Raw genomic sequence first — 24392 nt, 5'->3', positions numbered from 1 at the left:
GCGTTTTGCATATAACGGTTTTCTGAGAAAATACAAGTGAGTAGAAAACATTTGTTTTTTTATCTGTGTAATGCGGCTTTAACGGCAGGCAGCCCTTCCTTAGTCATTGTTTTGTGACAGCGCTAAAACATACCAAATACGTAAGATCTAGTTTGTAGCGATTATTTACTCAAATAACTAAGGGTCAGTATATAACAGAACAGTAGAAGAAACACTCCAGCAAACTGATTATTCAACTAACTGTAACATATAAAACCCATGTAGTGACTGTAATTTGAGTTCCATAGCAGCCGTTTATTTGTTAAGCAAATACATCCGAATTACTTTATTTTCCACAAGAATGAATTCTGTGGCTGCTTGATGCTAATGATGTATGTTAAATTAACCAGATTGACGGATGTTTCCCTTTTAATGTCAGGAGCTTTTGGTTCCATTAATTGCTTGCTCTTAAGGGTAAAATGAGGCAGAATATCAGGGCAGATATTCATTGTCACACATCAGTGCATTGGGTACGCTAGTTTACAGATCAAGGTGATAGTGGTAGACCTTAATCAGTGGTATTGGTCATAAGAAGCGACAACGCCATCACACCATTCAGCTTTAGATTAGCGGCATAACAATAAATGTCGTTCAGGAGAGGTGGACTGCGTACCACCAACACATTCTCTGAGCGCCCATTCCGTCCTGATGATACTTTTGTTAGTATCAGTTACTCGTGAAGATTCCAAAATAATTGCTTCTGAAGTAATGCCAAAAAAGGCGAAAAGCGCCTACTTAGTGAGAACTTCCATTTGGTGTATGCCTAGGGTTTCTGCAGTTTTATGTTAATTAATGCCTAATAGTTTCACACACTAACCGGTCCTCTAGGCCATCAGAATATCCGTATAAGAATTATGAAAACGCCATTGCTGGAACATGCGACTACTGCATGAAGGGTTGAATATGACTCGGAATGCGATGTTAATTTTAGTTTCAGTTCATATCCTGACGACTTGCTGAAAGATGTCTCGAAATCTCTGATTATGGCTACCGCGTCGATTCTGTAAAGGGTGGTAGCAGCTGTCAGTCATTGCTGAATGCGGACATACAGAAAGATCTTAGACGCTGTTTGGGCTACTCCACTTTCCTTCATATTCCTCACACCGTGATTAGTAACATAAGATGCAAAAGTTCGTGTCTGCTAGTCCTTCGATAAGAGTATGAGAGCAGGAGAAGTACATGAAAGGAAAGAACCTGTTTACTTTCGTGACACTCTCATCGGGACTCCGTTAAAGATGTGGTCATATTAAGCTGCGTAATACTGAAATGATCTCACTTCGCATTAAAACATGTCCTATGACGAAGGAATGAATTATATGCTTCTCAGAAAAAAAGTATTTCCTATTACACAACCACGAAGTGCAGAAAAGCTCCTTGGAACTTTTCCATTATTGCGTAAATTTTGGAGTTGTCTCATCTCACTTTGAGAGAACGTTCTTTTTGCTTGGGGTCAAAAGAGAGTGAACGCCAACAGTAGTTAATTTTCTAATCATTATGACATGATACAAACTCCCCTTGCACCTACGAATATGTGAACTGGGTTGCTGATCGACTACTCGAAGGTCTTTCAGATAGTGAAGTCAGCACACTGCATATAGGGCGATGGTGATGTTCTTAAACCTAGCGCAAATTTTTTAATTAATTTTTACTAAACCTGAAAATAAACGGTTTCCATCTGTTCGATAGTCCGAATTTTATCTGGCAGCTTTATCTTGCTCTTTCATCATTTCCTTAACAGTTGAAAATGGTCCAAATGGCACTGAGCACTATGGGACTTAACATCTGAGGTCATCAGTCCCCTAGAACGTAGAACGACGTAAACTTAACTAACCTAAGGACATCACGCACATCCATGCCCGAGGCAGGATTCGAATCAGCGACCGTAGCGGATGCGCGGTTCCAGTCTGAAGCGTGTAGAAACACTGCCAGCCACTAACAGTTGATTTTAGTCTATAATAACCTTTCTCTTTGAGACGACCTAGAATGGTTGACCTGCTTACACTTAGCCAGAGGATGTTGCTAGTTACTGTGCTAGTCCTGAAACGGTTCATCAACACCTACATCCGTAGACGTGTAGAGCGACGACGACGGTTCACGTTGCCTTCCTCTGCCATACTCTTCACCCAGGAATGACCACAGATCTGCTGTATCCTACGGGATGGAAATGGCGCTGATACATAATCATAAATCGCTAGAATGCGACTTTATCAAATTCCTTGAGATCCATCATTTTTCAATTAAGAACCTACAGACGAAGTGTTAAAAACCGAATTGCGTTACAACATGTCTAACATTCTGCGTTGTGTCTGTCTGTTCTATATCGTGTCTCTCTACTACACTCCTGGAAATTGCAATAAGAACACCGTAAATTCATTGTCCCAGGAAGGGGAAACTTTATTGACACATTCCTGGGGTCAGATACATCACATGATCACACTGACAGAACCACAGGCACATAGACACAGGCAACAGAGCATGCACAATGTCGGCACTAGTACAGTGTATATCCACATTTCGCAGCAATGCAGGCTGCTATTCTCCCATGGAGACGATCGTAGAGATGCTGGATGTAGTCCTGTGGAACGGCTTGCCATGCCCTTTCCTCCTGGCGCCTCAAATGGACCAGCGTTCGTGCTGGACGTGCAGACCGCGTGAGACGACGCTTCATCCAGTCCCAAACATGCTCAATGGGGGACAGATGCGGAGATCTTGCTGGCCAGGGTAGTTGATTTACACCTTCTAGAGCACGTTGGGTGGCACGCGATACATGCAGACGTGCATTGTCCGGTTAGAACAGCAAGTTCCCTTGCCGGTCTAGGAATGGTAGAACGATGGGTTCGATGACGATTTGGATGTACCGTGCACTATTCAGTGTCCCCTCGACGATCACCAGAGGTGTACGGCCAGTGTAGGAGATCGCTCCCCACACCATGATGCCGGGTGTTAGCCCTGTGTTCCTCGGTTGTATGCAGTCCTGATTGTGGCGGTCACCTGCACGGCGCCAAACACGCATACGACCATCATTGGCACCAAGGCAGAAGCGACTCTCATCGCTGAAGACGACACGTCTCCATTCGTCCCTCCATTCACGCCTGTCGCGACACCACTTGAGGCGGTCTGCATGATGTTGGGGCGTGAGCGGAAGACGACCTAACGGTGTGCGGGACCGTAGCCCAGCTTAATGGAGACGGTTGCGAATGGTCCTCGCCGATACCCCAGGAGCAACAGTGCCCTAATTTGCTGGGAAGTGGCGGTGCGGTCCCTTACGGCACTGCATAAGATCCTACGGTCTTGGCGTGCATCCGTGCGTCGCTGCGGTCCGGTCCCAGGTCGACGGGCACGTGCACCTTCCGCCGGCCACTGGCGACAACATCGATGTACTGTGGAGACCTCACGCCCCACGTGTTGAGCAATTCGGCGGTACGTCCACCCGGCCTCCCGCATGCCCACTATACACCCTCGCTCAAAGTCCGTCAACTGCACATACGGTTCACGTCCACGCTATCGCGGCATGCTACCAGTGTTAAAGACTGCGATGGAGCTCCGTATGCCACGGCAAACTGGCTGACACTGACGGCAGCGGAGCACAAATGCTGCGCAGCTAGCGCCATTCGACGGCCAACACCGCGGTTCCTGGTGTGTCCGCTGTGCCGTGCGTGTGATCATTGCTTGTACAGCCCTCCCGCAGTGTCCGGAGCAAGTATGGTGGGTCTGACACACCGGTGTCAATGTGTTCTTTTTTCCATTTCCAGGAGTGTACTTTCGCGCAACGACGCCCTGAGCGTGTTTTTTAGGGAATTGACTAGTTTGAACCTGGGACCTGTTGCTGGTAAGGAGAAGCCAGACCACACATAACATGTAGAATTCAGAAGAGTTCAGTGAGACTAGCGATGATATAACCAAATACTTAATGATTTCAGCGTCAGCTCCACTGCACTCCATGTAAAAGAATCTTAATACTAACTAAATTTAGTGGAAGGGATTCAAGGCTTTCCTATTTTTACGTAGCTGGTAAAATAACGTCGAAAAAGCAGTTAAGTTTACCATTGGAAATTTTATTCTACTCACAAAACATTGTTTATAAAGTGCACTATTGAAGAAAGGACATGTTTCAATACAGGATGGTAAAAACCAACTGCGTTCAACAAAAATGTCAACGAATATTCCCTAAGTGGGTTTCCAAGTTCTACAATGGATCGAAGGACGACCTATGCCATATCACATCTATAATCTAGATTTAAATTAAGTTTCACAAGAGAGAAAACTATCAAATTGGTCTACAGCGACCCTCAATTATCTTTAATTACTTATCTACCTTTCGTAAATTATAGTGGCTGATGTGGCTTCTCAATAATTATATAACAGAGAAATCATCGCGTTTCAGATTTTTATTTCAAGTGGCAAATGTGAACACCATGAGCTTTAATTTACGTTCGACACTTGTATTACGCAAAAACGGGGTGTAACAGATGAGACTTCTGCAGTTCTGAGTGAAGCTTTATGCGCTGTTATGCGGCATCACGTGCTTTCACTACCTTGTCGTTGGTTAGGCAGCTTCAGGGAGCAGCGGCCGGCGCAGCAGCCATTCAGCTCGCCGTCTCGGAACTAACTAACCTCTCCTAACTTCTCCTTATTACCATTTACCGAAGTTGGGTTAAAAAAATTATCTGGCTGTGTTGTCATCTGACCAATCAAGGTCTCAATGTTAACCTTAAGCTCCGCCTACATAAAATTATCTCTATCCAATGAGAAACGCTATACTTTTCGTGGTGGGGCAATGTTTTTAAAGTTTTCAATGTAACAGAGACGCGAAAAAGTCTCACGCTAAAACTTGCAGCTGGTGTGGTCCTTCTAGCGTTATCGTAAGATCTATACTGTTCTTCTGAAGGACTCTGTCTCTTAAAATGGGCTGGGGGGTGGTCCTAACGTAACAGAGACGCGAAAAAGTCTCACGCTAAAACTTGCCGTTGGTGTGGCCCTTTTTGTGTTATCGTAAGATCTATACTTTTTTTTCTGGAGGGCTCTAGCTTTTAAAATGGCTTGGGGGGGGGGGGGGTGGTCCTTGACGTAACAGAGACGCGAAAAAGTCTCACCCTAAAACTTGCAGCTGGCGTTGTCATACATCTACATCTACAAGAATACTCTGTAATTCACATTTAAGTGCTTGGCACCACAATCATACTGTCTCTTTACCATTCCACTCCCTAACAGCGCGCGGGAAAGAGGAACACATAAACCTTTATGTTCGAGCTCAGATTTCTCGTGTTTTATTTTGATGATCATTCCAACCTATGTAGGTTAGGCTCAACAAAATATTTTCGCATTTGGAAGAGAAAGTTGGTGAGTGAAATTTCGTAAACTGATCTCGCCGCGACGAAAAACGTCTTTGCTGTAATGATTTCCATCCCAATTCGCGTATCATATATGCCACACTCTCTCCCCTATTACGTGATAATAGAAAACGAGCTGCCATTTTTTGCATCCTTCCGATGTCCTCCGTCAATCCCATCTGGTAAGGATCGCACACCGCGCAGAATATTCTAACAGAAAACGAACGAGTGTAGTTTAAGTTGTCTCTTTAGTGGAATTGTTGCATCTTCTAAGTGCCCTGCCAATGAAACGCAACCTTTGGCTCGCCTTCCCCACTATGTTATCTATGTGGTCTTTCCAACTGAAGTTGTTCGTAATTTTAACACCCAGGTACTTAGTTGAATTGACAGCCTTGAGATTTGTACTATTTATCGAGTAATCGAATTCCAACGGATTTCTTCTGGAACTCATGTGGATCATCTCACACTTTTCGTTATTTAGCGTCAAATGCCACCTGCCACACCATACAGCAATCTTTTCTAAATCGCTTTGCAACTGATACTGGTCTTCGGATGACCTTACTAGACGGTAAATTACAGCATCATCTGCGAACAACCTAAGAGAACTGCTCAGATTGTCACCCAGATCATTTATATAGATCAGGAACAGCAGAGGTCCCAGGACGCTTCCCTGGGGAACACCTGATATCACTTCAGTTTTACTCGATGATTTGCCGTCTATTACTACGAACTGCGACCTTCCCGACAGGAAATCACGAATCCCGTCGCACAACTGAGACGATACCCCATAGGCCCGCAGCTTGATTAGAAGTCGCTTGTGAGGAACGGTGTCAAAAGCTTTCCGGAAATCTAGAAATACGGAATCAACTTGATATCCCCTGTCGATAGCGGCCATTACTTCGTGCGAATAAAGAGCTAGCTGCATTGCACAAGAGCAATGTTTTTTGAAACCATGCTAAATACATATCAATAGATCGTTTCCTTCGAGGTGATTCATAATGTTTGAATAGTGTATATGCTCCAAAACCCTACTGCAAACCGACGTCAATGACATAGGTCTGTACTTAGATGGATTACTCCTACTACCCTTCTTAAACACTGGTGCGACCTGCGCCATTTTCCAATCTGTAGGTACAGCTCTATCGGTGAGCGAGCAGTTGTCTATGAGTGCTAAGTAGGGAGCTACAGTATCAGCGTAATCTGAAAGGAACCTAATCGGTATACAATCTGGACCTGAAGACTTGCCCATATCAAGCGATTTGAGTTGCTTCGCGACCCCTAAGGTATCTACTTCTAAGAAACTCATGCTAGCAGCTGTTCGTGTTCCAAATTCTGGAATATTCCATTCGTCTTAGTGGTGAAGGAATTTCGGAAATCTGCGTTCAATAACTCTGATTTAGCGGCACAGTTGTAAGAAGGCTGTTAAGGTTTTTGTTATTTGTAACGCCACATAGTGCTCTGTATGAAAAATCACTGGCTGTGCTGTGTGCAGTCAGTGGCTGGTTTGCATTGTTGTCTGCCATTGTAGTGTGGGGCAGCTGCAGCTGGATCCTAACAGCGCGTAGCGTTGCGTAGTTGCAGGTAAGCCGCCAGCAGTGGTGGACGTGGGGCGAGAGATGGCGGAGTTTTGAAATTTGTAAGAATTTGTGTGATGAACTGATATATATATATATATATATATATATATATATATATATATATTATGACTATTAAGGTAAATACATTGTTTGTTCTCTATTAAAATCTTTCATTTGCTAACTGTGCCTATCAGTAGTTAGTGCCTTCCGTAGTTTGAATCTTTTATTTAGCTGGCAGTAGTGGCGCTCGCTGTATGGCAGTAGCTTGAGTAACGAAGATTTTTGTGATGTAAGTGATTTGTGAAACGTATAGGTTAATGTTAGTCAGGGTCATTCTTTCGTAGGGATTTTTGGAAGTCAGATTGCGTTGCGCTAAAAATATTGTGTGTCAGTTTAAGCACAGTAGTGTATAATTTTTCTAAGGGGACGTTTCACAGTCGACTGTAACAGTACCATCGGCACTGCGCAGCGAAGGTATTGACTGCGTCTTGCCGCTTTTGTACTTTACATACGACCAGAATTTCTTAATATTTCCTACCAAATTTCGAGACAACAATTCGTTGTGGAATCTTTTAAAGGCATCTCGCATTGAAGTCCGTGCCCAGTTTCGCCGTCTGTAAATTTTAGCCAATCTTCGGGATTTCGCGTTGTTCTGAACTTCGCATGCTTTTTCCGTTACCTCTGCAACAGCGCTCGGATCTGTTTTGTGTACCACGGGGCATCCGCTCCATCTCTTATCAATTTATGAGGTATGAATCTTTCAATTGCTGTTGCTACTATATCTTTGAATTTGAGCCACATCTCGTCTACATTTGCATAGTCAGTTCGGAAGGAATGGAGATTGTCTCATAGGAAGGCTTCTAGTGACACTTTATCCGCTTTTTTAAATAATATTATTTTGCGTTTGTTTCTGGTGGATTTGGAAGAAACTGTATTGAGCCTAGCTACAACGACCTCGTGGTCACTAATCCCTGTATCAGTCATGATGCTCTCTATCAGCTCTGGATTATTTGTGGCTAAGAGGTCAAGTATGTTTTCGCAACTATTTACAATTCGCGTGGGTTCGTGGACTAACTGCTCGCAATAATTGTCGGAGAAAGCATTTAGGACAATCTCGGAAGATGTTTTCTGACAACCACCGGTTATGAACAAGTATTTTTGCCAACATATCGAGGGTAGGTTGAAGTCCCCAACTACTATAACCGTATGAGTGGGGTATTTATTTGTTACGAGGCTCATATTTTCTCTGAACTTTTCCGCAACTATATCATCGGAGTCTGGGGGTCGGTAGAAGGAGCCAATTATTAACTTAGTTCGGCTATTAAGTATAACCTCCACCCATACCATTTCGCACGGAGTATCTACTTCTATTTCACTAGAAAATAAACCACTACTGACAGACACAAACACTCCACCACCAATTCTGTCTAATCTATCTTTCCTGTACACCGTCTGCGACTTCGTAAAAATTTCTGCAGAACTTATTTCAGGCTTTAGCCAGCTTTCTGTACCTATAACGATTTCAGCTTCTGTGCTTTCTATTAGCGCTTGAAGCTCAGGGACTTTCCCAGCACAACTACAACAATTTACAACTACAATTCCGACTGTTCCTTGATCCAAGAACGTCCTGTATTTACCATGCACCCTTTGAGACTGCATCCCACCCCGTACTTTCCCGAGGCCTTCTAACCTAAAAAACCGCCCAGTCCACGCCACACAGCCTCCGCTACCCCTGTAGCCGCCAGCTGAGTGTAGTGAACTCCTGACCTATTCAGCGGAACCCAAATCCCCACCACCCTATGGCGCAAGTCAAGGCATCTGCAGCCAACACGGTCGCAAAACCATCTGAGCCTCTGATTCAGACCCTTCACCCGGCTCTGCACCATAGGTCCGCAGTCGGTTCTGTCGACGATGCTGCAGATGGTGAGCTCTGCCTTCATCTCGTAAGCAAGACCGGCGGCCTTCACCAAATCAGATAGCCGCTGGAATCCAGAGAGAATTTCTGCAGATCCAAAGCGACACACGTCATTAGTGCCGACATGTGCCACCACCTGCAGCTGGCTGCACCCTGTGCTCTTCATGGCATCTGGAAGGACCCTTTACACATCAGGAATGACTCCTCCCGGAATGCACACAGAGTGCACACTGGATTTCTTCCCCTCCTTAGCCGCCATATCCCTAAGGGGCCCCATTACGCGCCTAACATTGGAGCTTCCAACTGCCGATAAGTCCACCCTCTGCGATTCCCCGGACCTTAAAGGCTGAGAATGATCCTCTGAAACAGGGCAGGCAGCTGCATCTGGCTCAGCCAGAGACAGTGCCTGAAACCTGTTTGTCAGACGCACCGGGGAGGCTTTCTGATCAGCCTCCAGGGACGTCTTTCGCTGCCTGCCATGCCTTGGTACAACCTCCCAATCAACCATAGGCGAGGGCTTAATGCCACTGCAGGCAGCAACTGGGGCAACCACAGCGGCTGACCGGTCTGGGGACAGACGGGACGAGGTTGACATCCCCGTGATACCCAAGTCCGGCTCCCCACAGTGGTGCCCATTGGCAACAGCCTCCAGCTGCGCGACCGAAGTCAGCACCGCTTGCAGCTGTGAGCGAAGGGATGCCAACTCAGCCCTCATCCAAACACAGCAATCGCAGTCCCTGTCCATTCTAATCGATGTTGAACAACAGTTACTGACACACGAGTCTGTGCCTAGATAATGCAAGCGAAACACACAAAGAATGTATTAACTAACCTGTACAAATTCCTAACGACTGCGCTACAATCTGCCTGAATTTACGATTACAGTAACTAAAACTCGAAATTACACCTCCTATACGAAAGTCACAAGCAATTTAAGTAAGAATCTACGAAGTAAACACTAAAGCACGATGCTACAACTCTCAAACACTAAAATTCGCCCGAAATTTATGAATTAAACAATGCAAGTACCAAAAACACGCACAGAAATTAAGAATTAAACTATGTAACAAATTAGTAAGCTAAGGGTATACGACTTCATGCTGCAGCTGCTTATCCAACGGCGGCCGGGAACACAGTAGTGATTAGCTGGCAACGTGGGTGTCCAGTCCGTCCCTTATCGTAGGGCCTTCTAGCTTAACACGGTTCTGCTCTCGGCTTCTGTTCTCGTTTCTCCCCTCGGAACTGCGTCTGTCTCACTGTGGAAAGGTATGACATGCATTTAGGCATTTTTGTGTTAGTCTGTGGTATTCCATTTGCTCACTCGTTACTCGTATTACTTTGGTTAATTTAATGTCACGATTTATTCGGAGGTATGTGACATACTACTGGATTTGCTTATCATGTCAGGGATTTCATGGGAGGTGTCGGATTTGCCTGACACCTTACAGATGGTGGCCACTTCCTTCGCCTCAGAAGTCAAATTCATTCCCGATTACTTGCTTAAATTAGTTCCCAGTGAATATTGTTTAGAGTATAGCGTGAATGTATTTCGTCCGAGAACATCGAACGTTGTAATAATAATGATGTAGTTTTCAGAGATTAAGGGTTAAATTTAGATTCATGTTGTTCTGATGTCATGTTGCTCCAGCTATTACTTCACATGTTACATCACCCAAATCGGCAGGAACTCTATGTACAAGTGGTATAAGAGTGAAGTAGATGAAGCGGTGAGTTTGTAATCTGCTGCTATCGGACTCGAATTCTGCCGCCTCCATAAATTGTAATTCTAATTGTTAGTTTAGGACTACATTAACTGTCACTTTCAAAGTACTGCTTTTGATGTATACATTTCTGTATATAGGTTCCAATGCTCGTTAGAGGAAGGCAAGGACGAGCAGTCTCTCCTGGGTTCCCTATTATAAATATACCTCAGTATGGGGATGAGCTCAGCCTTCGGTGGTTAATCGTTTTGTATTTTTAACAGCACCATACGCTTAGGTTTCGACTAATGATTTCTACAGCTTCTTGATCACAACGAGAGGTAAGTCTTAGGCAGACTGTAATGCAGTGTTATCAGACGGAAAGATCAACCTAAACTAGACGTGTAGAGTTTGTTTTTAAACTTTTGCCTATCTAGACAACAAGCATTTCTTATTCGGTAAATTTGTAAACTCTGCTGCTTATGATGTTTCAACATTCAACCAGTTTCATTGACCTACGACACCGGTAAAAGAAATCTTCTCAACAGCACTAAACAGCTGTTTTTGAAGCGAATGCTGGCCGCATTTTACCACATTTCGCTCGTTAGAAGGGAGAAAGCTTACTACGCAGAAATCTAATCTCCCAGAAGGAAAGGAGGAACGAAATGGAACCCCTCATGTTGGGAGGTCATGTGACTTTTGTTTCGGTGATTGCTAAAACAAGCGGAACGAACAATGAAGTTTGCAGTACGACAGAACTTTTGGTTTGAATATGACGTTGCAGTACATAGGGCCTGAAATGATACTCAGCGATTTCAGGTCAGCAATATGCAGAACTGGAAGACGCGACTGTGCAGTGCTAACGCATCGACTGTACCAGCGCACCACGGCGAGACGGCATGAAGAATCCACTGGAAGGAGGGCAAATGGAGAGAGCTGGCAGCAATACACGACTAGGAAGACAGTGTCCCGTGCCATAGTTGACTTAACCAGCTGCCCATCGCTGGTAGGGCCCATTTCAGTTGTGAGTCATAGGTAGACGATACGTAGCTTGCGTTCTGTGAGTAGCAGTAGTGGAAAAGTCAATTGCACGTGTGATGCGCAGGAAGCAAGTTATGTTTCTTTCCTTTTTAGAAATAAAGTGTTACAATAATATGAAAGTGTATATAGGGAGCATTTTGGATTCATACCACAGGCCATTGAATCTTCTCTCCTCCGCTTTTTGTGTGGGAGCTCACCCCCACAGCAGCTGAAGCAAAAGCGACACTATTAAATTCTTCCATTCGCATCCACTGATTGCACACGAAATTATTGCTGCAATTAACTTACGCTGCCCAATGTGTCAACTACATACTTTCCGTGGAAAAAGAGCAGTGGTTAATGGTCTACGCTTTCTGGTTGGCGACTAATGGTTAGGCCTATGAGTCGAATGTGAGATCAGCACTGTCGAAGTATTTTTCTACATTGCTGTAGTGGTTATTCCATCGCACCACGCAGAATGAGTTTATTGCAACGGAAGACAGTTGTTCTTCTGTAATGTTTCCTTCCTTGTTCTACTTGACATAATTGACGTCGACAAAGGCATCTGGAGAGAATGATCGTGAAATGTAACAGAAGACATTAATATCCTCTGGTTTTGAACGTGGAGTTTACCGCCAGTCTTGCATTTTAAAAGCGTTATTGTTAAGCGTAAGTAAATGAAGTTACCCAATAAAATTTCTGTTATGAAGTAAAGTCTTCATCAGTTAATTTAGTTGTAATGTAATCTACGAATAACTGGATATATATTGACTTGAAAAGTCTCTAGACATGGAAAGAACTAAATAACTGCTTATTATGGCACAGTTACCAAAGAGCACCCAACATTTTGGACAACTTCTTCCTAAAATTGACGAAGAAGCATTAAATACTTCCCTAATCCAGGCGTGTAACAGCATGAGAATGAAGAATTTAATAGTGACGCTGGCAGTAATAATAAAAGTATTCGGTAGTCTAATACTCTGCCGTGGTATTTCTGGATGAAATAAATTTCTTTAAACAGTGAAAATTTCAAAATGCCTTCGAATCGAGGTTATGAAATGTAAAAGCAATTCTACAAGCCGCTATCATGACGCAAGCATAACTTCTGTGTCACAGTGTGACGCCTCCTATTGCTGAGTACTGGCATACTGGCACTTCTACGATCAGCGAAAGTGTAGTGCCTTTTTTCTATGCCTCGCCAGTATTCTCAGTCTCGTCGAAATACGTTAAAGCAAGGCGACACGACAGTATCTGCCATTGCAGTAAATATTTGTTGATTATGACCGCCCTTTGCACTAATTTGGGTCATACTCTTTCGTTAATAAGATAAGATTCAGATTATCACTATCAGCTAGCTGCGTTGTTTAATGGTTGCTGCCAAAGACGATCATTAACACTAACGATTCCCGTTTCAAAATGAACTGATTTCTTTGTTTGCATAGCACATGTACACCGAATTAAGTCCTTCAAAAGTCACGGAATTCATTTAACACAAAACGATCTTTTGTCCGTTGAGTATTATTATCATTAATATTAATGTGGAATAAACTATTAGGCCGGCCGGTGTGGCCGAGCCGTTCTAGGCACTTCAGTCCGGAACCGCACGATTGCTACGGTCACAGGTTCGAATCGTGCCTCGAGCATGGATGTGTGTGATGTCCGTAGGTTTAAGTATTTCTAAGTTCTGGGGGATTGATGACCTCAGATGTTGAGTCCCATAGTGCTCAGAGCCATTTGAGCCAGTAAACTATTATTATTATTTCCCAGAGATTATGAAACATATGGTTCACTGCACGCCTGGCTAGTCGCGTGGTCTAACGCGCTGATTCCCTACCGGAAAGGCGTGCTGGGACCCGGAACGAATCCACCTGGCGGATTAGTGTCGAGGCCTGGTGTGCCGGCCAGCCTGTGGATGGTTTTTAAGGCGATTTTCCATCTGTCTCGACGAATGTGGGATGTTTCCCCTTATTCCGCTTCAGTTACACTATGTCAGCGATTGCTGCGCAAACACTGTCTCTGTGTACGTGTACACCATAATTACTCTACCACGCAAACTTTACGGGTTACACTCAACTGGTACGAGACGTTCTTATGGCTGGAGAGGGGGGGTTGGGGGGGGGGGGGGACGGGGGACGGAGGAGGGGCGGGGCTGTCGGGGTCCACTGGGGGCTGAGCCACAGAATGACCCTGGATTCAGTGTGGGGCGGTGGTGTGTAGGGTGGACTGCTGTGGCCTGTTATGGGGTTGTAAACCACTAAAGACTACCGCGGGGCGAAACATCTCTTTCGTTTCTGGGTCCCCACTTCAATACAGATACCCACACATATGGTTCACTTCTCGTAGTTGTCTATAGTTTTTTCTTATTCGGTTTTTATTAACACAGTATCTTTGATATGATTCGCTATTATGAGTAATCACACTTTACGCATATAATATATAACCAATCAGGGTCTGTAATCGAAAGTTAAGTTGCGACGTGATGCCTGAATAATAGCTTTAAGTCACTACTGAAGTTCTTCCGTTAGATTTAATAACATCGATCTTTTATCGTTTGAAATCTTCGTTGGATGTTAGCATTATCTCACTTCTGTCTGATATGGGGCTTTTAGCAATAAATTAAACGATCAGAAATTTACTTTTAATTCCTCTGGCTTCCAATTAAGTTACTGTTTCACGCAATGGCGCATGAACTTAAGATACAAACGCTAAAAGTTGTGCCACTAAAATCTTGTACACAAAGATTTCCAGGCGTTAAAGACTCTCGGGCGCTAAAGACGTTAATAATACGTGCGTTGTGTTTATATATTAGTTGTGATACAAAACGGCTGTTCATTAGAAACTCTTTGAATAAAGCCAATTGCATATAATACTTTATTTCTACTTTAAAACGAGAATTCGTGACTTTATATGAAATATGAGAATTGTTCATTGAGAGTAAGAAAATATTTTAGTTTCAAAAGAGACCAGGCATGTAACGAGAGGTTACCAGAGTCCCACTGATAATTAACCAATTAATAGAAAATTGAATTTTTACACAGTGTGTGGTTTGTAAGCTGAGTTGCCAGAAGTGGGTTCTTTCCCCGCTTCCCTCATGTATGCAAAGTAAAGAACGGCGTGTTGCTCCAGTGTGTATTGTACATTAATCCAGGGACCTAGAAACGATGTAGAGTCTTCGTCCCCCCGTAGCCCTCAGTGGTTCACAAACCCACAACAAGTCTCACCACACAGCAGTCCACCCACAGCACCGCCGCCGCCCCACACCGAACCCAGGGTTAGTGTGCCCCCAGTGTACCCAGCCCCCTCCCCGGGATGTCTCATACCAGACGAGTGTAACCCCAAATATTTGCGTGGTAAAGTAATTATGGTGGAAACAGTGTATGCACAGCAATCGCCGACATAGTAAAGGCAGAATAAGGGGAACCAACCCACACTCGCCAAAGTAGACCGAAAACCACCTTAAAAACCATCCACAGGCTGGCGGGCACACCAGACCTAAATAATAATCCGCCGGGCGGATTCGTGCCAGGGACCGGCACACCTATTCGTTCGGGAAGCAGCGCGTTAGACCGAGCGGCTAGCCTGGCAAGCAAGTTACCCCTTAGTTCATAATCCGCTTTATAAACATCATGTCCCTTTGCTACCAGCTAGGCCACAGCCGGTTTGGGTTGGGCCATAGCAGAGGCGGAGGTCGTTGCGAATACCAGCTCTGTCATCACTATGCTTCCATAAACGGTCATTTAAGGTTACGGGGCTCTTGTTTCATTTGGACTTGAGACATGAAAAGTTGGTGCTGGACTGGGACCTCTTAAGTGGTGTCTAACCCACAAGGAACGATATTGTTCTATCATTTAGTTGCTTTCCACAAGAGTGCGTAGTATTGTATGTCTTCACGAGAGGCACGCATTATATGATTTAGAATCCTGGACCAGCAAGTTACCCCTTAGATCATAATCCGCTTTATAAACATCATGTCCCTTTGCTACCAGCTGGGGCACACTCGGTTTGGGTTGGGCCATAGCAGAGGCGGAGGTCGTGGCGAACACAAGCTCTGCCACCACTATGCTTCCATAAACGGTCATTTAAGGTTACGGGGCTCTTGTTTCATTTGGACTTGAGACATGAAAAGTTGGTGCTGGACTGGGACCTCTTAAGTGGTGTCTAACCCACAAGGAACGATATTGTTCCATCATTTAGTTGCTTTCCACAAGAGTGCGTAGTTTTGTATGTCTTCACGAGAGGCACGCATTATATGATTTAGAATCCTGGACCAGCACAAAAATGTTTATGGTTTCTTTTCCACCCCCAGCAGATGCACGCCGAAATGCTAGTGTTAAATAACTTTCATTTTTGGAGTCTCTTCATTTGTTGTCAACAATAAAGATAGGTGTCGTTCTTTTTATGAAACGTAAACACATCTCACTAGTGATGGGCAAACAATTCATGGATAAAGAGCAGCGGCGGTAATTGCAGGATTCTGTTTCCTGTCACGGAAAAGTTGTATGCTTATTTCAAATTCAGTCATATTGCTGCTGGTGAAAAAAAAATCGATCTCTACCATCTGATTTTATTTAGTTAATAATTTGATTACGTACTGCGTTAGAGTTCCCCTCACCAAATCTTACGTCATGGCGCTTCGTTTTAAACAAATACATACTTTGTTACTTGAAATTTTATTAAACGTTTTCGAGATTATTTCATAAGGAGATAAGGTGTTGACAAGGCTCCTGACAGCACAAAAATTTAGAAGTTCAGATTTACTAAATGATATTGGTGAAAAAAACGAGATTTTACGACGGAAACTGCTGCAATCTAGTCTCGATCAGGCATGGAAGCTTATCATAGTTGCATGGGCTGTAGGCGCTTGGTTTCAGTACAGATTCAGAGAAAAAATTTGGTCATGTCGAGCGCAAATAATTTCTTACTCATGAGTATAGAGAAATTATTATTGATATAATGTTAAATTTCCATAGAATGTTTGCCGCTGATAATTGTGGCGGTTTGAACTGGTTAGTTTAAACACGTTGTGTGACAAAAGACTCGCATCAGAAACGGCCTTTCACAGGTGTGGGAATTCTTCGAATTCTCATAGAACTTTAGAAGTCCACTTATTAAGCCGAAATAACTTGTTCATCAAAATATTTAATAGTCTCTTAAGATTGCTGGAATGACTTACGTGACAGGGTTAGCTAACTCGAATTCTTCTAAGTGTGGTAGTGATTTTGAAATTTTGCTAAATGTTATAAAATTGAATTTCCAAGGGTTAAGAACTGTCTCAACGGCAACGACACATTTCCTCAATTAGCGATAGCGTGGTGTTGAATTACATGAAGACTGATTACCTTAAAGAACAGTGTTCTCTAGTGACCGTTGAGGTATCCGTTTTGCAGAGTCTAGCGACGGTACTGTAAACATGTTATATGATGATGTTTGATTTGTGGGGCGCTCAAATGAGCGATTATCAGCTCCCATGCAAATTACCAATTTTTACACAGTCCATTGTGGTCACTGTCACGAATGATGATGATGAAATGATAAGAACAATGCAAACACCCAATCCCCGGGCAAAGAAAATCGCCAACCTGTCCGGGAACCTCGTCACCCAGAGGCAGCAACGTTAGCCAATACAGCACGAGCTGCTGACAAACAGGTTAGAGGACCTGCAAGAGTGCTGTTATGGAGGCTGCATGCAAATCAAGAGGAGCTATACCTTTACGTTTTCCCAGAACTGTGGAAAGCAATGACATCGTTTGCCATTTCAAGAGAAAAATAAACTGATCGTTTTTCTTCGGTGGGCCTCATTATGATGAGATGACGATGATAAGATGAGATTACGGTGATGGTGAATAGTAATTTTGACATATGAGAGTCCTCAGACAGTAAATCAAGTGAAACCTGAGTCTGCCAGCCTAATTTGAAGCAGTAAAAACACTTTTAGCTACACGTATGAATGTGGGATACGGAAGTTCTAAGGAATGACGAGATACGTTTGAAGTTCTCTAACGCTGTAGATACAGCAATAACGAATAGCGCAGTAGGCAGCACAGTTGAAGAGGAATGGATATCTCTAAAAAGGGCCATCACAGAAGTTGGCAAGGAAAACATAGGTAAAAAGAAGGTAGCTGCGAAGAAACCATGGGTAACAGAAGAAATACTTCAGTTGATTGATGAAAGGAGGAAGTACAAACATGTTCCGGGAAAATCAGGAATACAGAAATACAAGTCGCTGCGGAATGAAAGAAACAGGAAGTGCAGGGAACCTAAGACGAAATGGCTGCAAGAAAAATGTGAAGACATCGAAAAAGATATGATTGTCGGAAGGACAGACTCAGCATACAGGAAAGTCAAATCAACCTTTGGTGACATTAAAAGCAACGGTGGTAACATTAAGAGTGCAACGGGAATTCCACTGTTAAATGCACAGGAGAGAGCAGATAGGTGGAAAGAAAACACTCAAAGCCTCTATGAAGGTGAAGATTTGTTTGATGTGATAGAAGAAGAAACAGGAGTCGATTTAGAAGAGATAGGGGATCCAGTATTAGAATCGGAATTTAAAAGAGCTTTGGAGGACTTACGGTCACATAAGGCAGAAGGGATCGGTAACATTCCATCAGAATCATTAGGGAAGTGGCAACAAAACGACTATTCACGTTGGTGTGTAGAATATATGAGTATGGCGACATACCATCGGACTTTCGGAATAGCATTATCCACACAATTCAGAAGACGGCAAGAGCTGACAAGTGCGAGAATTATTGCACAATCAGCTTAACAGCTCATGCATCGAAGCTGCTTACGAGAATAATATACAGAAGAATGGAAAAGAAAATTGAGAATGCGCTAGGTGACGATCAGTTCGGCTTTAGGAAAGTAACGGCACGAGAGAGGCAATTCTGACGTTACGGCTAATAATGGAAGCAAGGCTAAAGAAAAATCAAGACACGTTCATAGGATTTGTCGACCTGGAAAAAGCGTTCGACAGTATAAAATGGTGCAAGCTGTTCGAGATACTGAAAAAAGTAGGGGTAATCTATAGGGAGAGACGGGTCATATACAATATGTACAACAACCAAGAGGGAATAATAAGAGTGGACGATCAAGAAAGAAGTGCTCGTATTAAGAAGGGTGTAAGACAAGGCTGTAGCCTTTCACCCCTACTCTTCAATCTGTACATCGAGGAAACAATGATAGAAATAAAAGAAAGGTTCAGGAGTGGAATTAAAATACAAGGTGAAAGGTTATCAATGATACGATTCGCTGATGACATTGCTATCCTAAGTGAAAGTGAAGAAGAATTGAATGATCTGCTAAACGGAATGAACAGTCTAATGAGTACACAGTATGGTTTGAGAGTAAATCGGAGAAAGACGAAGGTAATGTGAAGTAGTAGAAATGAGAACAGCGAGAAACGTAACATCAGGATTGATGGTCACTAAGTCAATGAAGTTAAGGAATTCTGCTACCTAGGCAGTAAAATAACCAATGACGGACGGAGCAAGGAATACATCAAAAACAGACTCGCTATGGCAAAAAAGGCATTTCTGGCCAAGAGAAGTCCACTAATATCAAATACCGGCCTTAATTTGAGGAAGAAATTGCTGAGGATATACGTCTGGAGTACAGCATTGTATGGTAGTGAAACATGGACTGTGGGAAAACAGGAACGGAAGAGAATCGAAGCATTTGAGATGTGGTGCTATAGACGAATGTTGAAAATTAGGTGGACTGATAAGGTAAGGAATGAGGAGGTTCTACGCAGTATCGGAGAGGAAAGGAATATGTGGAGAACACTGATAAGGAGAAGGGACAGAATGATAGGACATCTGCTAAGACATGAGGGAATGACTTCCATGGTACTAGAGGGAACTGTAGAGGGCAAAAACTGTAGAGGAAAACAGATATTGGAATACGTCAAGCAAATAATTGAGGACGTAGGTTCCAAGTGCTACTCTGAGATGAAGATGTTAGCACAGGAAAAGAATTCGTGGCGGGCTGCATCAAACCAGTCAGTACACTGATGACAAAAAGAAAAAATGAATGTGACTTGCTTGTTCATAAGAAAAGTGTATCATGAAGTCGTTTGCACAGTTTGTTGGCGCTTACATTATTTTTGAATCTTCCCTGCGTTTTCAACATACTAACTATAAAGCGTACTGACGTTTTTCTACGCTGATTTTGTCTGCTGTCGGTATCGTAATGATATCAAAGAGCGACCGAATACTTCGCAGCCATCTTGATGAGAAAAGAAAGTTGTCGCAGCAGCAGCCAAATTCGAAACTAATAGCCGCGGAATGACTCGAAAGGACGGGGCCACCGCGGCGGAAGAGCAATGCTGAAACGATTGCCCGTTTTGAGGACATTTTAAACGCGCATTACCGGTTTAGGTTGCAAACGAGGGCGGCAGTCGCACAGTCGTGGCTCCCGCTGGCCGGCGCAACGGCGAATATTAATTTCCGGCAATAACGGCGTGCACAATGCGCCGTGAAACTCGTTTCCAGCGCGAGCGCGCGCGGCTGCGGCGCCGACTGCGGCGTCGGGCGAAGCCTACCCCCGTCCCAGCCGGCAGAAATGGAGCGCGCCGCGCAAAGATTTCCTTTTTTCATTGGTAATTATATCTGCTCGGCTGTTCGCACCCGGAGAGCGAAGCGCCGGGCTTTAAAAATGCAGCCAGGCGGTACGGGCGCGAGAGACATTGTGAGGTATGAAAATTTTCGTTCCTCACTCGTTTTCCCTTTTTTTTTGCGGGGGTGGCATTAGGCGAGAGAGACGGCACTGCGGTTACTCCCCTTATTCTCCCTTTCGTCATAATCCCCCGTGATGTACGTAATAACTTCTTTCAGCTATGGTCTGCGTGCTGCTAAATCGGATACGACGTAGGCGCTTCACTTTACCTGAACGTGTGGACATTTAATGGCAGTAGCGATCGCAGGCCTCTATTTCCATCATTTCTCAATTCTCTCGTCGTTACAGGAATACATCCATTCGAAACTAGCACATCTAAAATGATTCAAACATTCAGACTGCCTTGAGGCATCGTTTACCTGGTAGACGATACGCAAATACTCAGTTGCAGAAAGATTGTTATTTTAAAGTCACAAGAACTTGTCTGACGCCCTACTAGTCCTTTTCCAAATTGTACTAATCTTTTCATCCCTACATAATTACTATACCAAATTTTCTCTTCAATCCTTTGTAGTATTCAAGTCTTTCTGTACTACGGTTTTCCCTATATTGTCCTCCCAGGGCCACTCAATTTTTGACATTCTTCTATACCACCTGTGGTATTCAAAAAATAAATTCTAGTGCCGAACATAAATGTGAGCAGGAAATCATTTGCTCTATATACATCTCAGCAATGCATGATTGTGAGTAACTCGTCACGGGGCAACCAATACTAGAACACAGATAACTTTGGCAACGCCGTCGATAGTAAAAACAATATTTTTTTAAAGTAATGTACATGTCATATTTAGTTTGATGACAAAAAATGGTTCAAATGACTCTGAGCACTATGGAATTTAACTTCTGAGGTCATTAGACCCCTAGAACTTAGAACTACTTAAACGTAACTAACCTAAGGACATAACACGCATCCATACTCGAGGCAGGATTGGAACCTGCGACCGTAGCGGTTGCGCGGTTCCAAACTGTAGCGCCTTGAACGGCTCGGCCACTTCGTCCGGCTTTGCTGACGTAGATGTAGATGTAGATGTAAACCGGCGCGGTCCCAATGATGATTAATAGGTGTAATAGCTAAATCGGGACCCCTGTTAGAGAGTTTATAATTCAGTCTCTACTAAATGACTTTGGCAGTTGCAAGATTCCATTGCGGCATCAAATCTCCAAGAGCGTATAAAGTTTTGTTGGAGACATATGGTACAACTGTTCTAGCTTTGTCATCCAAGACTGCACTGCCCGCTGGTGTGACCGAGTGGTTCTAGGCGCTACGGTCGCAGTTTCGTACCCTGTCTCTGGCATGGAAGTGTGTGACGTCCTTAGGTTAGTTATGTTTACGTAGTTCAAAGTTCTAGGGGCTGATGACCTCTGATGTTAAGTCCAATAGTGCTCAGAGCCATTTTAACCATTTTGAAGACTTCACTACTGAAGCCCACCCTTTCCTGCATTACCTCAATGAAACGGCATATACGGTTTGCTTCTACCCGTTGTTTCTTAATCTCTCATTAGCGTTCCTCTTCGAAGCAGTTCGTGTAGCAGAATGGATTCTTTAGAAGATGCAAATAGGCGATCTATAATTATAAGGGGGCTTGTGGGTACCGAATTTGCTTGACGTAAGTCTTGGTATGCCTTTACAATGCATCTATTAGAGAACATCGTAAAACAGTTACAGTTAAATACTCCCAAAAAAGATGAACATCAACAAAAGCAAAACTAGGATAATGGAATGTAGTCAAATTAAATCGGGTGATGCTGAGGGAATTAGATTAGGAAGGGAGACACTTAAAGTAGTGAAGAAGTTTTGCTATTTAGGAAGTAAAATAACTGATGGACAAGTTTGGACAAGAAGAGAATAGAAGCTTTTGAAATGTGGTGCTACAGAAGAATGATGAAGATTAGATGGGTAGATCACATAACTAATGAGGAGGTATTGAATAGGATTGGAGAGAAGAGACGTTTGTGGCACAACTTGACTAGAAGAAGGGATCGGTTGGTAGGACATGTTTTGAGGCATCAAGGGATCACAAATTTAGCATTGGAGGGCAGCGTGGAGGGTAAAAATCGTAGAGGGAGACCGAGAGATGAGTACACTAAGCAGATTCAGAAGGATGTGGGTTGCAGTAGGTACTGGGAGATGAAGCAGCTTGCACAGGATAGAGTAGCATGGAGAGCTGCATCAAACCAGTCTCAGGACTGAAGACAACAACAACAACAACTCCCAAACGAGTCATCTCAAATAATTAATGAAATCCGAGAGCATGGTAAAACCGACTATCACAGAAGAGCAAGCTCTCGATACGCTCTATCGCTGACTACCGAGACTGGTGTGCAGCTGATACCTCTTGGTTACTACTTTAAACTTCGTAGCTATTTGTGCATCGTTGGTAGCTTAACGATTTTCATTTGTCTCTTTATATAACTGGTGTACTCCATGGAGGTGTTCTATTAAATCTCTGATTATACTTAGCATTTTTCTTGCATTTGGTATACCGAAGGTGGACTTTAATATATAAGGATTAATAAAGAAACTTGTGTATTTTGCTCCGGAACGCCTATGGTTCCACCATGTATCGACAGTCATACGAGATCTCATCTCATGTCTCGCGTATCCCTACCACTCCAGTGACTCGCTACTGGGCCCTAAAGTCCATTCCTCTTGAAGGCCTACGTAACAACAGCGTAACCACTCTGTATAGCCGCGTTCTGCAGCGCTGCTTGAGGCAGAGAATTACTTCAGCTATTTACAGCGTCTCAGTAAAATGGAGGAATTACTGTTGTTGTTGTGGCCTTCAGTCCTGAGACTGGTTTGATGCAGCTCTCCATGCTACCACATGCTGTGCAAGCTTCATCATCTCCCAGTACTTACTGCAACCTACATGCTTCTGAATCCACTTAGTGTATTCATCTCTTGGTCTCCCTGCACAATTTTAACCCTCCACGGTGCCCTCCAATGCTACATTTGTGATCCCTTGATGCCTCAGAAGGTGTCCTACCAACCGGTCACTTCTTCTTTTCAAGTTTTGCCACAGACTCCTCTTCTCCCCAATTCTATTCAATACCTCCTCATTAGTTATGTAATGTATGGAATTATCTAGGAATTAGGAAATAAAATGCTAACAAAAATTAGAGGTACCTCACACTGTCCAATAATCGCTCGTTGATAGCTTCTGGTCATGATTGTGGCGACTGTTCCTTAACTAATCGGTAACTGGAACTGGTTGGCTACTGATGAGAGATAATGTGTGGCCACTGTTACCTGTGGGGGGAGGAATTTGCATTTGTGATCTATTTGGCACGTGAAGGAAATAACCCCTGAATTCAGTGCGCTCTCTGCCCTAAGACGTAAGTACGGGCGGATTGATAGGACACTTCTAATGTCTAGGTCCGGAAGCATAAAAAGGATTCTGTTGTGTGCACCAATCATGCGGCGACAGTTAGCAGCTATGTGCCTCTAATCCTGTGAATGAGAGTTCTGTTGTTGTAGCTGTGTACCATGTGTGACGGTCTACACAGCAGCACAATATTTCACATCTTTTGACTATTTCATGACTGTAATTCTGACTTGTATTATATTTTATTTACCCACCGGTTTCAGTCCAAGACCATGCTCATCGTAGTCAAAATTTGTATCAGTATCTGACATCAGTAGACCAAAAGCGACAGGTTTGGTTTCTCAGAACACGTTGAAACCTTCCCGTCTAATATTGGATGAACGTTTGCTTGCTGACTGAACGCTGCGTCTCTTAAAATCTTTTAACTGCTGCTCTGTCAAGACTACCTGCTGATTATTACGACGAAACATAAAATGTGTTGTCGCCGTGGCCCTCAGTCGTTACCTGAAATTATTAAGACTGATTCTTACCTTTAATTATTTATACTGGATCGCCATCTGACTGCTACAGCAAACTGTGGAATGAATATACTTACTTCTCTTTAACATAATTATAAGCTGCTGGTGGAGTTTCATAATACTTTGTGACTGGAATTCTTTAAGTTGAAGTTAATTTAGATTTGATAAAAGCTGAAGCTCAGTTTAGACTTTTCTTTTAAGATAACAATAAATTCCGTAAAGCATTTACGTGAATGATTTTGGGATAGAAAATTCTTAATGCATTTAATCTGGTAGAAGTTAACTATA

This window comes from Schistocerca gregaria, chromosome 6, assembly GCF_023897955.1.
Source record: "Schistocerca gregaria isolate iqSchGreg1 chromosome 6, iqSchGreg1.2, whole genome shotgun sequence".
Lineage (NCBI taxonomy): Eukaryota > Metazoa > Arthropoda > Insecta > Orthoptera > Acrididae > Schistocerca > Schistocerca gregaria.
The sequence above is the reverse complement of the archived record's forward strand: the minus strand, read 5'-3'. Positions refer to the sequence as shown.